The sequence below is a fragment of the Caretta caretta genome, chromosome 9 (assembly GCF_965140235.1).
Source record: "Caretta caretta isolate rCarCar2 chromosome 9, rCarCar1.hap1, whole genome shotgun sequence".
Lineage (NCBI taxonomy): Eukaryota > Metazoa > Chordata > Testudines > Cheloniidae > Caretta > Caretta caretta.
The window spans coordinates 86,663,684-86,679,483 of NC_134214.1; the positions used below are offsets into that span (position 1 = coordinate 86,663,684).

The 15,800-nt window shown below is 38.9% G+C and overlaps 1 protein-coding gene across 3 annotated transcripts in view; it reads left to right on the forward strand.

The window, feature by feature from the left end:
- The first annotated feature begins 10,168 nt into the window (after nt 1-10,168).
- TENM1 (teneurin transmembrane protein 1) overlaps nt 10,169-15,800 on the forward strand; it is a 1,415,133-nt gene continuing 1,409,501 nt past the window's right edge. For all 3 annotated transcript variants that reach the window (XM_075132522.1, XM_075132521.1, XM_048862940.2), the window contains exon 1: nt 10,169-10,462. The gene's annotated coding sequence lies outside the window, so the exon portion shown is untranslated. The remainder of the gene's footprint in view (nt 10,463-15,800) is intronic.

Here is a 15,800-nt window from a genome sequence, read left to right on the forward strand (position 1 = left end):
GATTTGTGCTGAGGAGTGTGTAAGGGTGTGCTAAAGCTAATCTTGCTCATATTGAATCATCTTGTATGATTCTTCTCTACAGATATGTTAGTAATTCTTTACCCATGAGAATTCCTTTCATTTTGTTCTGAAATGAAAACATGTAGCTGCAGAGTTGATTTGGATTATATTGATTAAAATTTATTTTCCTCCAGTAAAGTCAAAGTGAGTTTTCTCACAATATTAATTCTATCATGATGTTGAGGTTTCATGTCAGATGACTGCAGGGGAAAAGGCAGCTCAAATGGGTCCAATGTTAAAGCCCAATATGCCTAAACATATTTCTCTGCTCCAACCCCCTAAATATATAGAGGCGCTTTTGTTCCTTCTGAACAGTTTTAGAGAGGTAGTATATTTCTTCAAAAAATAAAATTGGCGAAAGCCCTAAACTGGACTCCCTTCATTTTATAAGAGGGGAGGCTGTGTATTTCATTAGCTGCATTATTTTCAGTGATGGGCAAGTCTCAAGCTTTCATTGGACCGCACAAACCTCTAGAACCTGACACTTCTACCTGGCATACCCACAGCAACATTTCTCATGCTGTGTTGGCACCAATAAGTACAGAGGGATACAAAAATCAGAGAGAGAGAAGTTAACTGACCAATAACCTAAAAAAATTATCTTAGGTTTTTATGTTAATACAAAATTTGGATGAAGTCTGGGGCTTATTCCTTGTTTCACTCTTCTTTATTTCTAGGTTTTATAACATTACCGGGTATAGATAAGGTATACTGGGACATTTTAAAAGATTTCTAAAATGTTTCTGTTATAAGTTCTTTTCTTGCCAAACTCTGTAGGGTTGGGACTCGTAGCAGTAGGGCAACCTAGTGTTACATGTGGAGTGATATGAAATATAGACTTAAATTAAAAATGAAAACAACTCCTTACAGTCTCTCAAACAATGTTACAATATGTTTCTCTGTAAACTAGCTATACAGCACACATGATGGCATGATATGTTGAAAATCGGTGGGGAATTGTTTGGGATGGTCTGCCCAACTTGCTCTGGAGTTGCCTCTCGTAAGTAATGTGTCCAGCTCAAATCCATGCCAATAAAACGGTAATGCCACACCAAAGTCTCACGTTGTATAATATCCTGTATAATCTTAGACTGATATGATGGGATGTAAACCTCACACATAAACAAAAAGTTAACAGGAGTCTTTGAGCTCAATTAACCCACATTGCTCCACCTGGAGGGTGGGTCAGGCTTGATTTATTGTCCGAACCAGCTGGAAAGGAGCTGGATCAGCTTCAAAAAGGAAGGAAGTGAAAGCTACAGGGAAAGGTCCAGGAGAGGAACCCAGGACAGAGAGAGGCCCAGGAGGCAGTGGGATAGAATCTTTTCACTCTGGGGAAGGAACCACTGGGAAACTGTAGGAGAGGAGCTAGCCCTGGCGGTAGGCCTGGAAAAGGGCAGGGTTTTTAATACCTCTGACAAAGGTGAGTTCACTTTGGTGTAACAAGTCAAAATTTCTTCCTAAGGATCACAGTGGTTCTGGGTCATGTGCCAGCTACCGTACCTCACAGACACAGCAAGTCTGGCCACCAGATAAGGGGAACCACTGATTGTTTCATTCAGCAATGGGCATACGCAACAGCGTCAAATCAAACCCATACAGCACTGACAGAGCTCTACCACCAACTGTACTTTGCTACTTAAACCATCTGGAAGTCACTCTTCATACATCTGACCTTTGCATGGATGTGAAATTAACAACAACAACAAATCTTTGAGAAAAGGCAAGCGCAAAGGAGGGGTGTCTTAAACTCACAAAATGTGTCTTCTGCCTTATCTTCTAACAAAGAAACACCTTCCTTAGAGGCCACAACTTTGTTTCCTTGCTTTTGCTGATTTCAGCAAGATTATTGGTGACCCATGCTTTTGTAATCTAGTGAAGTGTGAATTTATGAAATGCAGCACCTGATGCTTTAAGTAGCAAAGTACTATAGCACCGTTGGTGGGAGAGCTGTTGAAAGAGGTAATAATGCCTATTGGCATTAGTTACCAGTTTTCTCCAGCTGTGCTGCCCACATTCACCACAGTGCTAGGAATAACTGCTTTGTTTCCTCTTGGGCAATAAAACCTGATTTAAAAAGGAAGCCATGAACTGTATGTAGTATGTGATACCGAAAAGTAACTGTTGTTAAAGGAATTAGTGGATGGAAAGCTGCCGAAGGCTGTAGCACTATATAAAATTAGAGTGGAAATAGTAGCTGTAGACATTATTTTATTTTCAGTGGTTCAGGACAGAAAATCCACATAGAGTTTAAAGTTGTAGGATGCTGGTGATTTGCAAGGAAAAGAAAATAGATTTTTTTGGCAAACGTACAGTATTTCTGACACACAAGAGGGATAGGAGAGGGTGATGATTGTTTTCAAACCACCTCACTTCTAAGGTGGGTAACTGGTTCGTCATACCAGTTAAGCTAAAATTTGTTCTATAACAAGATGTAGAAATACTTCCTCTTTGAATATTGCCTGTAAAAGTTTAATCACTCACCTGCCGGAGGGTTAGCTTTGCAACCATTTCATGACAATTGTTACTTCATTGCTGCTGTTACCATCTTCAAACAAATCTGTTAATATCTCTTGGCTGTGCTTTGCTGAGCAGATGCACAAAAGGAAAGCTGGCACACTAGCTGCATGCCTCATAGGTTGCAGATCTACTATTCTCTCCCATATAACTGATTTCTAAGGAGGGCAATAAAACATTTGTTCAGAGGGTTTGGGGTTTTTACGTTGGGGAACTGCTCAGATTACATTCTTCTGACTTTAATTTACAGGATGCCAGCTAGCACAAAGAAAACAGTGTATTTCTGACACATTGGAGAATGTGAATCTCCTCCACATTTGTGTTTCCCCAGTCTCAGGTTTTACTGGGATTGAATTGGCCCCCAGCGGAACATAGAGTAATCTCTCCAGGGTTACTCCAATTTTGACCAGCTGCCCACAGCCCTAAGGGGACATCCCATCAGGCAAAGATATCTGAAGCTCAGTGGAGTTTTGGCTATGTCCAATTTCCTTTGCCCACAACTCTACATAAGATGAGTAATGCTGTTAGAATCTGATCCTATATGGTTTTCCTCTGCAGTCCATGCAGGTTACAATATGCTTACTTGACGCAATAAAAGATACTGTATACATACTCACATTAGTTCATTGGAAGTTATCACATTATTTAACTTGTTCACTTTGGTTTCTAAGGTTTTTATGGCTTCAAACACTTTGTGTTGCAGAAGTTCTGCATCCTGGGGCACAGGAGGGGATTAATATGCCATGTTATACATCTCTGCATAAATCTCTATGGCAAGTCAAAACTGATTTACTTTACAATTGTGGTTATATCCCAAAGTTTGATTGAAAAATCCTGTAGTTCTCAGTTTTGCTGTCCTTATTTGCCCTACTGAAACACAGAAATAAGATCTCATCTCATTGGGACCAATTTTCTTTAGCACATTTAAGAAGTGCAGAGGTTTCAATGATTTAATAACTATATTTCACTGCTTAACAAGAGAAACACTAATATTTCTCTGCTTGTTACAAGTGTCCCTCTCCTGGTGCTCTATTAACTATAGATTAGCTTATCTGAAAGCTATCTTGTTTTGACACTTTATAGGTCTTTTCTATTCTCTTGAGCTACTCTATAGAACTTGCTCTCATTTTCTAAGGCGGAGAGCTTAAATTTCAGACAATGTTTTTAAAATAAAACTATATCATTAAATTACTTTTGGTCAAGTAGACTGGGGCTTTCAAAGAGGCCAGTGGGAATGAGGTACCCAATTCCCATTGACTTTCAATCAGAGTTGGGTGCCTGACTCCCATGGAGGCCACTTGGAAAATCCCAACCCTAAAGGATCAGATCAACAACCTGGGCTTGAGGGGATTGATCCAACTTTTGTTGATATCTGTGGGAGTTGGATCATTTTCCTTTAATATTGCCCCACACATTGGCTCAGATTTTCTGTCCTATCATATGGAACTTTGTCCATTGCCCCTCTTCTTTGCTACACTGTGTACCAAACGGGAGCTTTCTTTTTTCAATGCAAGGCTGTTTTATGAGTACACACAATGGCTTTTTATGGAAAAAAACAAATAGCGTATTGGGCGACAAAGGGGATTTTTTATCTTTGTTGCAAAGTCATGTAGAGTCATTGGTTTAATGTCATGAACTCATTGCAGTTGAATGGGCATTTACCAGAGGGAGTTTTTCTGGTCATGTGCCCATTGCTAGGGAAACTGACTATATGTACATTCTAGATCTTTTCTTGAAGAGAACTGGAAGTCCTGATCTTTGGTTTGGAGTGGAAGTGAAGTTCTAGACTTGTCTGAGTGGGCTGAAGTGCTGATCATTTGCTTCAACTTTTTATCACAGTTCTGTTTTCAGTTTTGTTCTCACAGTTCTACATCAAGCTTTTTCTTCTTAATCACTCAGGGAAATCAGTGTCTATAATGATTGCAGTCTCCCACCATCAAACTAACTGAGATATTGTCAATTCAATGGTCTGACTTTACTGCAGGAGCTTAAAAATGCAATGGCTTCTGAGGCATTGAGCTCTTTTTAAAACATCCAGCTATGCATGACACCTAACAGCAATGGCAAGAAAACATGCTGAAAGTGCTATCATAGGCTAGTTGAAACATGCATGTCACATTTCAGTAGGTAAAAGATTAAAGTTTCTCTTTGCGATAACAGTAAGATTGTTATGAATAAAATGTCAATTAATATTAGATTTAAAACTTGAATCCAGACTTTGATGAGGTTCTTTTTGGATGATTTGATTTTCATTTTTGCATATGCCCTTTTGTGCCTTGGTTCTTTCAAGACACAAACTACAATGCTGTTGCCCCCTCAAGATCCCCCCCCCCCCAAATTGCTAGCTCGCAATTTGTAGCCACGACCTCATGCAGAAACATCAGAACTCTTTCACTTGTTCTTGTTCACTTGGCCAGTTTTGTAGATTCAGGTAGTTTGGATTAGTGTCTAAACTATTTATTTGAACTGAACCTGAACTTTTAGGCTGAGATTTTCAAAGCTGCCTCCTCTAATTTTATTGGGAATGGAGCACCTAAATCTGCTAGTCAGCTTTGAAAATACAAGCAAAAGTCCGGTGTGTTGTACCCATTAATATTTTGTGAGTCTCACTGGTGGGTGCTTTGTGTCCCTCATGGAAAGTGTGACGTTCCTACATATATTTTATACATTGTTTCAATATCTATTCTTTGCGATTGGTTGTGGCTGCCAGCTGTTTCCCTACAGCCTTCTCAGGAATGGGAGGGCTTTCCTCGACTGGTCCCTTTTAAAAAAAAAATATATTCCTTTGCTGTTGCCACTAAACTTTATGGAAGCCATAAAATATCTTTTGGCTCTGACGTGAAACACAAGGAAAATGTTTGCACAATGAACATCAGACATTGTCAGTGTTAATGTGTAATGTCTGTTGGCAGAGCTGTCTAAAGATTTTTTTGGCAGCCAAATGTTACTTCTATTTCACTCAGAATTCACATCTGTCACAGGATAGGAAGATAACAGGTTATATTAATATCAGCTACAGGCTGTTTCTTTTCTTTTCTTCCTCCCCCCCCCCCAGACCCCCCCCTCTAGTGCTTTCTTTTTGGTAACCACTGGTGACAATTTGGTGAACAAGTTGTTTTCAAGCCTTCCCTAATTGACGGAGAAATGTAGATGCTGAGATAATTCTACAAAAAACTCTTCTGGACATAAAACTATTGTGAAGAATTATCAGTAGGCATCTTGAAAGTTTACATATGATTGATCTTAAATGCATCAGAAAAAAATTGAAAAGATGTCTTTTCAGTAAGCCAAGTGCTGCAGTTAGACTTCACCAGTTTCTAATATATTATATAATTAATACTCAAGATGACAATCTCCAAATCTAGGAACAATTTTTAGAAATATACTGTGAATAAAAGCCCCTAAGGAAAATACATATAAAGAGTAATTGGTAACACGTATTAGAATTGCCATCCAGTATCTAATAAGACAGTCCCTGCTTAAAAACCAAAAATGACATATGGCAAAAAAAGAGAAAGCAAGATCAAATGATACATTTTTAATGTCTTTATCATTTCTCTCCTTAATGTCTCACTTTGTGAGAATACAATATTGCTAACCAAAACTAAAAATAGTATAATAGTACAGCTACGTGTTCTATTTTCATGAGGAGACAAACATTCAAAAAAATTGTAAGTTTGAAACCATTTTAAAAAAAAATATATAAAATGACATAGAAATTCCACCCAGGACTTTCCAATGAACGGAGGAGTTAGCATATAGATGCCTAGATATAAAACTAGTCTTGATTCCTTATGACGCAGTATTTACAGACAAAATAGAAATACTTTTGACATAAAAGGTCATTGCGGGATGTCGCTGTTTCATGACCACAAGAGCAAACTATATCTAAATCATACTGCCAGATATAAAGAATAACCTGAGTGTGGCAAGTGTTGACAGCTGCCACCATGCTTAACTCTTGATCCAGTGCTTTAGGAAAATAGCTTAATATCACTTGGAAGAGGCCTCAAGAAGCATCAAGTCCAGCCCCCTTATTGACACAGCACCGAGTAAACAGAGACCTTCCCTTCTCTAACCTGTTTCTAAAAACCTCCAAGACCAGGATTCCACAACCTTCCTGGAAAGCCTATTCCAGGAGCTTAAATCCCTGTATAGCTAGAGAGTTTTTTCCCCTCTAATATCTAATCTAAATCTCCCTTGCTGCAGATTCAGCCCATTGCTTCTTGTTCTACCTTCAGTGGACATGGAGGACAATTGATCTCCATCCTCTTTATAACAGCCCTTCACATATTTGAAGGCTGTTACCAGGTCCCCCTTCAGTCTTGGTTTCTCAAGACTAAACATGTCAATTTTTTAAATCTTTCCTCGGAGGTCAGATTGTCTAAACCTTTTATCATTTTTGTTGCTCTCCTCTGGACTCTTTCAAATTTGTCCACACCTTTCCGAAAGTGTGGCACTCAAAACTGGATACAGTATTCCAGTTGAGTCCTCATCAGTGCCGAGTAGAGGGGGACAATTAGTTTCTGTGTCTTACTGTGACGGGATCAAGATTCACCACCGCCGGCGCCTCCCACTGTTTGTTCCAGGAATTAGCTCTGTCTGCTGCGGAGCGTCCTCAGCACGTGGTGCGTTGTCCGTTCTGCTGCCCTGGGACCCGCGTTGCTCCCTACTCGGTGGCGTCCACTTCAGGACACTGTCCTCTTGCAGTGCCCACTACTCCGGACTCACCCCCTTCTGGGGGGAATTAACAGCAGTCTTTGGGACTTGCACCTGCCTCAGTGGCCAACCACAACCCAAAGTCCAGCCCCCAAGCTCAGCGGCAAGTTGCAGTCCGTAGTGGCCACCATCTTCTGTAGCCAGGTGCAGTGTAAGTGGGGGAAGGGAGGGAACCCAGGCCTGCCTGCTACTCTGGGTCCCGACCCAGGGACCCTCTAGTGGCAGCCTCTTTCTGCCCTCCTTTGTTCTTCTCCTTCGAAAATGAGATGTTTTGAGACGCTAAATTTCACTATTTCTAAAAAATGGCACTATTTAAAAAAAATTCGGTTGTCTAAAACTTGTTGTAAATTTTGTGTTAGTTGGGGGTTCCTAGGGTGACCAGATGTCCCAATTTTGGGGGCTTTTTCTTATATAGGCACCTATTACCCCCCACTCCAGTCCCGATTTTTACATTTGCTATCTGGTCACCCTAGGGGTACCTAGGTACATTATACGTGAAACTTACAGAACTAACAATCGACTTTGGAAATAATAACTGATGCTATCCTGAGAGGTATGACCAATAGGGAAATGGTTTCACACATCTGTTACAGCAGCTAAATTAGAGATCCAAATGCAAAATCAGGACTAGGGACTAGCAAGTGCATTTTTGCTAATTCCTGGAGAATGTTAAAAAGATAAATCAATGGATGGATTCCTTTGATCCATAAATACAGATATTTTAACTGCAACAGATAAAATTTATAATAGTTTTCATGGTATTTAATTAACTGGGGGAGAGCACAATGGAATGGAAATAGTTTAAACTAAATGTTCCAGGAGAGCAGAGTACTTTGCAGCATGCTTGTCCCTGGAAATAAGTTTTTATTAAAATGGTAATGAAAAAAACCAGTTGACATGCCAGTGTTATTTGCAAGGAATGATAAGAAAAGATTATTGTTCTCTCAGTTTTTTGTCTAAATTGATTCAATTTACAAGGCAATATATAAATAACAGTAATTGGCAAAGTACTACAACGTTAGTGTACTATGGACCGGATCCAAAGCACACTGAAATCAATGCTAGTCTTTCCACTGATTTCAGTAGGTTTTGGATCAGACTGTGTATGAGGATCTGTTTATCTTCCTTATCACCCATCTCTGGGAGAGAAGCATCAGATATGCAATGGGTCAGATTCGGTAACCCTTACTCATGTTGAGTTATACCTTAATTCACATATAATTCCACAGAACTCAATGGGACTACCCGTAGATTAGGGTGCTACTCAACATGGGTAACAGAATCTGAACCCATGAAGGTAGAAATGGACCTGTGCTGCAAAATTCTCAACCAGGTCCGGATGTTGAACCTCTCAAAGTTTAGGGGTGTTTAGAGCTGAGATTCGTCTCAGACCATTTTAAAAATGTAGTAAGGACCAGTCATGAAATGTAGATCTAGACCCAGTTTTGGATTCTGAAGCTTCAAAAAATGGGGATGTTCAGATCCACAGTTTTGTTTTGGAGCCTGTTCTTCTAAGAAATCTAAAGTTCCAAAGCATGATGAAATTTGTGTGCATCTTGAGGTATGTGGTGTGTGTGTGTTTGTAGGAAACATTAAGGTAGGAAGTGGGGTAATATAGCTTGTGTTTCTTGATTTGTAAATGTATTGTGTGTGTATAGTGGGTTTGGTGAAGACCCACTAAATCAATGGCAGAGCGCTCTCCAGTGGACGCTGGTATTCCAGCTCCCTGAGAAGAGTAAGGTAAGTCGACCAGAGAGCATCTCCCATCAACACAGTGCAGTGAGGACATGGCAGTAAATCGACTTAAGCTACATCGACTCCAGCTACATTATTCATGTAGCTGGAGCAGCATAACTTAGGTCGACTTACCCCGGTAGTGAAGACAAGTCTAGAGTAATGAAGCTAATTGTTTGCTAGGTGGTAATCATCACAAATGGCCATTCAGTAGGCTATTGGAGATTCCATTAATGAGGGCAACAATAGGGCCAGAAAGTTATGGTCCATTCTGAGCACGGTAATGTGGCCAAGAAATGAGCTGGAATAATCCGGCTAACTAAGAAATGAATCTCTGATAGAAAAGAACACAAGCAGCTTGTGGTTTAGATATACTCTACGTGACCTGCAAGCCATGGAATTTTTTATATGCTCATGTATGATCTTAGAACTTTATTTTTACGTGTGTGTGAGGGGGTGCATACGGGTGTAACTGATATTGATAGACAGGCCTTAGCCAAATCCTCAGATTCATTTGCTGCTGAGCTTTGGCATGTTCAAAATCCAAATTTGACTTTTACAGTTTGAGCCCATTTCTAATATTTAGTCAGATTTATGACCAATGTGGTATTTTGGAGCTAACTCTTGTTCATAGTTTAGGCATTGTTCAGTCATCATTAAAGTATATAAAACTTATGCATTTATCTTTTTAGCCTATAGACACTTAAGCCTCCATGTTCTTGGGGTTTTATTTATTTACTACTTTGCTGCTTGATAGATGGCAACACACAAAATGTTTCCTAACTGGGGATGTCTCATTAGTTTTTTCCTTTTAGTGTCATCTGTCATACAATAGCAGATACTGTGGAGTCTTCACACATTCATGTGACTGTATTGTATTTTTATTTATAATTATAAACTAGTTTCTTTTATGTTTGCACAGGGCAGGTGAGGTTAAATATAGGGGATAAACACTATCCCCAAAGAAAATGCAGTTGTATTCAAACCAGGGCTCTATCTTCTTGTGTCATTACAGCCCCACTGTTTTCTAAAAAGCAAGTGTGCTCTGTGATATAGAAGGTGGAGACTGGGAAGCTGGCTCTGCTAAGCCTTGCCTAATGCAAACTGCTTTAGTATGCACATCACATCATGCCAGCTATACTGCAGGGAGCAAGCAGTTATCGCACAAGCGTGCATCCTCAGAGCCAGGATAAACACTCCGTTACTCTCCCTCTAAACCGCTCTTCTGGGAGGGAGAGAAAATAAATAGAGAGAGAGAGAGAGAGAGAGGCATTTGAAATAACCTTTTTAAGGAGAAGGCAGCAACCAATAGAACCTTTTCTTATTTTTTTTTCCACTTCTTACTAGAGAAATTCGTGTTATCTCAGCAATTAAGGAGAAGAGCCAGCATCTAGGGTTCCAGGCTGTGAGGGGAAGTAGCAACTTGTACCAGGTAGGAAGCCCTTTCAGCATCCTCTTTAATTCATGCTGCTCAGTTACTACAGTACTTGCTATGTTACAATACTGTGGCTGACTTCTGGAGACCTTGTGTCTGTTAGCCACCATTCCCTGAGTGAAAGGGACCGTGGGGAACCTTAATTGTCAATGACCTTCAGGGTATTTCTTGGAAAGGCACTAATACTTAGTGCTGTAAAGTAAGGCAATCTAGACTTCCATCTAACTGCTTAGATGTGTACATTGAGCATCAGGATGCAGCTGTTCGAAACTACAGCTGTTACCCATATATGAACCCATGTCACAAATGAGTAAAAATTAGCCATTTTATAATAACAGGAACAGCTGCTCTGCATATTTAGCAACACTGATGTACTACTGTCCCAAATACTTTCCCAAACTTAGTACCATAAATTCATTGTGTGCTTTAAAGTAAGCAAATAGGCTTTAGTGTATTCAGAGTTATTCCGACATTGAATGTACTATTACATTTTCATAGTCACTCATGCATATTTCATCAAGAGTTTTTATAAACTTTTCTGTTGCAGCTATGTCTTTTGTTGTGGATTGATACTCTGCCACTAATTAATGAACAATAAAAATAATTGGGAGCCTTGCATTGAACTGCTGGCAATACATAGTTTCCAGAATTACTTACTGAAAGGCTGTAAGAATACAGGAAGCCCTCTCCAAAGGTTGGGAGGAGGGTACGGAATGGGATGGAACACTGAGATTTTGGGATGCTCTTTTTTTCTGCCTTTATTCTCACCAATGTAAAAAAAACCCCAAAACCCTACTAACCTGATTTGAGATCCTTCTGTTCCAACTTTCTACCTGACATTTTATGTTTTTGTTGAATCAAATGAATTAACCTTTACTTGACATTCACATAACCTTTTCATGTTGCGATGGTCATGTGACTTAAGTTTCTTATTAAAAAACATGAATTTGACAGTAGGATATGCTTTTTTAAAAAATTCATGGCTATTAAATTTTCTCAGAGCCTAAGTTAGTCTGCAAGAGCTATCACGATGTTTACCAAAAGAGTGGATTCTGTTAAAGTTTTGTTGTTTAATGCTAATTTTAAGTTACTGTTTTTTGAGTAGTCGTTGGGTCTTAGGCAAACTGTACAAGTCTTATCATGGTTTTGTCTGTAATATCAGACTCTTGTGACAGGTAAACTCTGTTAGAATAAAACAAAAATCTCTTCTGAAGGCAAAATAAGTGTGAGTAAGAATACCATGTCTCTGCTTTACCTTCCTATAACAGAGTTAGAAAACCTGTGTTCTTCAAAACATTCAGTGCTTTGGCCCACTAATTTCATAGATGTTCAGCACCAGTTAATATTAGGCATAATTCTGAGGCTTCCGATGGCATCCACACTACCTTTTGCTTCTTCTGACTGCTTTATTTAATACCTAGAAAAATACCATCAGCATAAATATTTTCAGAAAGATGCATTGTGTTTTGTCTGCGGTGGGGAAAAATTCTATTGAAAGAAAATGAATGTACTTTGTATTATCTCTCTCTCTCTTAATATGCCAAAGAGTAAAAAAAAAAAATGTCCCAGGGGAAAACACAATGGTAATAATTTATAATTATGCCTGATAGTAAATCAATGCTATGGAATTTACAAATATTTGCATATTATTCAGCCCAAGTGAAGTCAATTAGGTCCAGTGAGCTCCCTGAATAGTCTCAGTTTAAGATCCCTGATGCCACTTGAGAGGAGTTTTATCCTCTGTGCCTTATTTTTGACTGAACTGTCACTTGTGGGACACAGAGAAGTCCAGCTTCTTGGAGATTTCTCTGTTGTTTAGAAGTACTTTGGTTTCAACCAGCCTGTTCTGATACACAGTTGGAAGGAAACCTGAGACAGAAAATTGACCACTGAAGTTCTGACTCCTTTGGTATGTGTTGCTGCTGGAGGAACATGATAAAGAAAGTAAAAACATGTTTTCCATTTTTATAGAGGTAAATATGTATGGGATGTCATGCTCAATGGAGTTATTAACTTAAGGGCATTGAGAAAAATAGCAAGAAACACAATGACATGTAGAAACGTCATCCATACAAATTGGGTGTAAAATTTTAAGCAAATACAAATTTTGTTTCTTATATGCAAGGTGTGCCTGCTTGTTTCTGTAAAGATTCTAAGATTTCCTTAGGGAGACATTTGTCCCTGACAGGACCCAGCAAAGTTAATGGAGTCAGTAAATTAACTTGGTTTATATAATTTTGTTTTTGTCTAACCATCTGAGTTACAAAGAGTCATTGATATGGCACATTTGCCACCTCTAAAAGGAGGGTGTGTTCAGGATGCTGGTTTTCTTTTCAACTCTGCTGCTGACTTGGTGTATCATTTAACTTTCTGTGTCTCAGTTTACCTATCTGTAAAATGAGTATTTGCCTATTTTTGCAGTGCTTGTGATGTTTAATGTTTGTAAAATGTTTAGATCCTTAGATGAATGGTGATATTTAAATTTTCAAAATGTTGCTAACATGCAATGCACATTAGACATTACAAAGACTGAAGCACCTTGTTTTAATTAATAAAGAAATGATATTTAAGTCAACTATTCATGTGGATTTCATCTTCTGTTACCCTCTTTAGACTTTGCAGGTTGACAACTTGTAGAAATATTGTTTTCCAGTGATTGAATTCCAGTATTTAAACCTTTCCCCCATTCCTGGTAGTACTAAATCTGTGCAATTTTTTTTTGTGTTTGTAACTTATGAATGTGACTTTAAAACAGTGTGTGTGTTGATTTTTACATTGATGGTAGTGTGTGCTACTGAAAGATGCTGGGTGAACATTGTCATCCTTGGAGGCTCAAATTCTTTATTCACTTATACAACAGGTTTCAGACATGCAAGCTTCTTCATATTTTCTGTCCACAGTGTTCCAACCCTGAGCTGCAAGAGACCATCTTTAGATAGTAAGGTTTGAATACGCATTGGGCTCTGCTAGCGTGTGGACCTGTGTGCATCCTATTGCCTTTAATAAGACTCTTCATGAATGCAGGGGTACATGCTAGCAGATCTCTATACAGGCGAAAGGCCTTTAAGAGTAGTTCAATCTTTGTGGCCCACTCAGTCCCTGAATTTTCATCTTCGATTGTCACTGTTAGCACCCTTTGTTGTCAGTGGGGTTTGTTATATGGGCAACAGTCTACTCTGAATACAGCTGAAACCACTAATTAACTCATGTCCCCTGGTCCACCACACAGTTGTTACGCAGTAACCAATTTTGATCACTCCCTCACAGGGCTTTGTATGAGAGCTCTGAGCTATCCTCTCCTGTGCCTTGGGAGTGTGGCATTGAGCCCGATAGCGCAGTTGCTGCTAAGGTGGGCATGGCATAGCATAGCATAAAAGTTATAACAACACAACGTATGAGCCACAAGGCTTTGGTATAAATAGGAATTCTTATGGGTCTCCCAAGTGGCCATTATCTCTTGATCTCACTTTAGATAGATTTTCGTAAGATCTTTGTTTTTGAAATCAAACTACTAAATGCACACCCTTCTAGTGCATTCCTTGGCAAATGGATGAGTGATGATTCCATAACAATCCAATGTTGTGTGTTGGGAGGAAAAGGCCGTCCCTTTTTCTTTTTCTTTCTTTCTTTCTTGAACAACAGATATGTCCATGTTCAGAGGTATGTTCCTCCTAAAGAGACTATACAACAAAGAATATTGGTCTGGCTTTTCTTTAACCTTTCAGATGTTAAATAATAATTTTTCAAGATGGAAACTTGATGACCAATGACTCTCATATTTTGCTTTGTGTGTAGAATCAAGTTCAGAGTTAATATGGTAGCTGACTAATGCTGGGCTCTGTTGCCAACTTGAAAGAAATCAGCAAGTCACTTACCAGCACAACTTTGGAGATTTATTTAGCCAATAATCCCCAAGAAACCAATCATTACTAGCAATTAACTGCTGGTTTGTTAGTTCACTATGGACCATTAATGCTCTAACAAAGTGACTGTTAACTAAAGCAGCAGTAGCAAATTTTGAGGTGGCTATTGCTCTTACTCTGTTTGTCTTCTATGTGGCATATGTTCTCTTTTATCTGTCCTCCCTCGCCCCACTCACTTTGTTTAGCAGCTAGAGGGTAGTTAACAACTGAATTTTGCCCAATTAATGCTTCTTCAGTTGGGGAAAAAACAGTGGCATCCAGGCTGGATTTGCAATATATATATATATATTTGAAAATAATAAATATTAGCCTGCAGTGTGTACCCTGGACCTGTACCTCTGTATCTTCTTATAACATTTTCTACATGATGCAATTAGTCAGAGATTATTTCTGATCGTTTTATTGCTTAAATGAAATTGTAATACTGAATCCAAACAGAGTGAAAGAGTATGCAACCAGACAATCCCAAATGTTGATCTTAGAGCAGTTTTTCTGATGGAGGCTGTCCTTCAGGTGTAGGGAATTAAAATGAAATAATCCCAGGACATTTTTGGATATCCCATCATTTCTCAGCATGTCCAGAGCCCAAAAAGACACTGGACACCTGGGGATATGATGTAATGGTGATATCCAAAAATAAATTGGAGGCTAAGTGGGCTCCTAGTTTAATATGTTTTAGTGCTGTGTTTCATTCAGCCTCATTTTTCAAGGACCACAAGAGGGAGAATTGGAATAAATAATACCCTTTTCTTATAATTAACACAACTGCTTTCTCTTCCTGGTGTATGACGGTTACAAGATACAAAAAATGTCAGTAGCTCAGGGTGTAAGTGTGGGTGTGCTAACTTTTTAGCTAATGGAATTGAGGTGGGCAGCTCCACTAGGCTGATTAGAACCATCAGAAAATATGCCATGTTACAATGAAATGAAGGGAGATGTATTTAGGTCAGTATCTAATGAGCGCTAGATACAGTGCACTTACATTCTGTGCAGGAAAAAAAAAAGCGAAAAATACAGTCTGGCGTAACTCAGTAAAAATTGGGCATTCGCTTCCATTAGTCTTTAGTTTAACTCTTACGTGGTACCGAAATAAAAAAAAAACCCAAAAACAAAAAACCCAAAATAGAATTATCATGTAAGTATTGGAGGTGAACAAGCAGAAAGGCTTGTCAATATCATTTAGCGTGCATTTATGAAGACAGTGTGATCCCATATCCTAAGGTGGACTAGAGCACATGGGTCCTTTTTTAATTCTTTTTTAAAAAGAATCTGACAACCTCAAGTTTTTCTTCCAGTCCCAGTGATCAAAAGAGGTCCACAAAATATCTGTTTGTTTGCATAGGGAAGATAGAGATGCGGGGAACGGGGGGGTTTGTAGTTTTTTTTATTTAAAATATTGCATTAATTTGGTA